The following is a 3,090-nucleotide window of genomic DNA, read 5'->3' as shown; positions in this document are numbered from 1 at the left end:
ATGGGATACTTCAAATAACTACTAACCGATTTCGAATTAAAAAAGCAGTGCCTCCTTATTTTTGATATTCTTCAGTTCTGGGAAAAATCAAAAAAGTTGATTTCCCTATGTATTTTTGGGTCACCCTAATATACATACATTTTATATATTTAATGTATTTAAGCTCGCTTGCTGATTATTCCAAATGTGGCAATTTAGTAATGGATTCAAACCGCAAATTTGTGTAATTCCAACCATTGAAAAATTACATATTTTAAGTTAAAATTAAATGGTGGGTTTTGCTCATTTCCGTTACCGGACGTATTTAGTTTCATAGTAAAGGCATTATTTTTGAAAAAAAATAAAATAAAAATAAAAACTTATTACAAAGTGCAACAGCATTTTTGGAGTGGAATGCTTCCAGTTCAGGAAGAAATACTCGGACCCATATGGCAAAACCTCCAGATATTTTTGTATTCTCACTTTTGTCAATTTTATGTATGCAGAAATAAAGCAGCACTTTCCAAAAAAAAAAAAAAAATCAAAAATCAAAGGTAAGACCTAGATACTTAAAAATTGCACCTTGTTGTACTAAAATTTAATGAACAACAAAACTGCGTACTCAGAATGTTTCTAAAATAGCTAATTAAAAAGCGCAACATTTTGATGAAAATTTGTCGAATTCTAAAAATTTTTGTTTATCTATGTTTATATCTGGTGCTTGTGAGACACCGATCTACACTTTCGTAAAAAAATAATACACGTTAAATTAACGAAAGGGAATTAAGCAAGGAAAGCTAATACATATATCTTCCTTATTTACATTTGCGCCACTGTATAGCTAAATTTAACGAGAAATACTTTCGTAGAACATTTTAACCCATTAGCTACAAAGAAAAGGTCGTTTTGATCCCTTTTTTGTAAAGTTTGAGTAAAATGGTATTTGGGCGGTCGCTAGAGGGTTAAAATGTTCTAGAAAATTTTACTACGGTGATTTCTAGGGTTCATAGTTCTTTTACACTTTGTTCATTTTTTCACTTTGTCAATTTTGAAATTTTCGATTTAAGTGATTTTTGGTAATTGTAAATTGAAAAGAAAAGTTCTAATTTTTTCAAACTTTTTCATCTGTTAACTATGCATTTAATTTTTTGAATATAAAAATTTTAAATTTAATGACGGCAGTATTGCAAAGAAGGCCTTCGGAATGGAATTCGCTAATCGGTAGAAGTAGGCCTCCTGGCTTATCGCGCGAAACGTGCAGACGAGCGGTCGATTGAGAGGCGAGACAACTTACGTGAAGCTGAAAGAAGCTCAAAGGTATTGCCAGAAATAGAATCAGATGGCGCGCAGGCTTTAAAGAAACAAGAAACAAAGAAATAGCCTGGCTTAAAGCCTGGTAAATTCCCCACAGACAAACACCGCAGCTTTTCGATTTTTAAGCCGCCTTATAAGGTACCAAGAAAAGCTGCTCCTTCTATAGCCAATTCGAATTACAGTGGTACTAAATACATTTAGTAAATGCGTAGCATGGAGAACGATGTCGAACTAAGATGACAAGGCTTTCGGTACTTTCGAGCAAAGCACTGCTTTACGGATACCGAATGACGATGTATTTCGTCTAGGGCATAGTTAAGCGCCTAGAAATACAACGATTGCGCGTGATTGGGCATGTTGTGCTCATGTATGACTAGGCTTTCGATCCTTCGACTCGGCACCCTTAGATGGCCAACGAAAGCAAAGGCACTCACGAACGCAATGGAAGCAACAAATGCAAAAGTACCTATCTGCGATCGGTATCAACAGCTGGCTCAACTGCTCAAACGAGAGAGGCAGTTGGCGTTTTTTTTTTTTTGTTGTCTCGGCCTAAACAAAGAAACGTTCGTAGTGCCCAGTAGGATTAAGAGGGCCGTAGATATTACCACACTCCCGTGGGATGATAGAAAATCTACCTTCGAATTTCAATACGCTTTCGCTTAACTGAATAAGTATGTATATACAATAATTTTGAGTACACTTCTGCTGCTCAGCGGCAAAGCCAACTCACACCCAAATCAACTACATATCGTAATTTGAGTTTTGTAAGCTTAGAAATTTTATAGTTCGATGTACATACATAAGTGCTTCACATCAATGAGGCTTATAGTCACATGTCAGTTCTTTCAGTTAACTTACTGAAAGTGCTTTTTTGGCAGCGACGGCTGCATGTTACATTAATTTGCTGTCCAACCAATTGCCTAGACTCTGACATAGTATTAATGGCTGTTATTGAATTTCTATAGCCGTGTTGGCAAACTTTCTAATTGCCAACCGAAATTGCATTGTTTATTAATGCTAATGTCAAAATGGGGAAAAAAGTGCAAAATTTTTAGCAACCACAAGCGACAGAGCGCGTGTGTGTGTGTGTGTATGTGTGTGTGCACACATAATGTATTTTAATTGACTTATTTATATGGGCGTTGATTTGCTTGTGGCTCATGAATATTTAATATAACGATCGCTGCAGCATAAGGCTTGAAACATACATAAAATGGTAGATATGCATGCAAAACACATATGCAACTGTTTATGGGCATGCAAGAGTATGTGTAGTGTAGGTGGAATATACATACGTATGTACGTACTCGTATTAGTTCATAAGTTAGTGAACTTCCTATCCGCCAGTTGGTGCTGGCATTGTGTGCATTATATTGTTGCTGAATCATGTAATGTAATTAATGATGACATTTATGAACTTCCTAAATGTGTATGTATGTATGTATGTACGTACTTATAGTGTCAGTACTTAGTCAACGGTGAACTTACTAAAGTGTTGCAAGCTGTCAGGGCGTAGGAGATATCGATGTAACGTTGTTAGAGTGGCTGAACTCCAGGCAAGCAAAATTTTTTTACCAACAGTTGAAACACTCAAAGCAGTTAAAGAAAATGTGATACTCAGTGCATTTTTATACCCGAGCGCACTTGTGCACAAGGGTATATTAATTTTGTTCACATAACGGTTGTTTGTAACAGGCAAAACGAATCGAGATAGATATAGACAAATGTATACATAAATGATCAGAATGAAAAGAGAAATCGATTAAGCGGTGACTGTCTGTCCGTCCGTCCGTCCGT

The sequence above is a fragment of the Rhagoletis zephyria genome, unplaced genomic scaffold, assembly GCF_001687245.7.
Source record: "Rhagoletis zephyria isolate East Lansing unplaced genomic scaffold, Rhagoletis_zephyria_1.1 Rzeph_scaffold_01563, whole genome shotgun sequence".
Lineage (NCBI taxonomy): Eukaryota > Metazoa > Arthropoda > Insecta > Diptera > Tephritidae > Rhagoletis > Rhagoletis zephyria.
The sequence above is the reverse complement of the archived record's forward strand: the minus strand, read 5'-3'. Positions refer to the sequence as shown.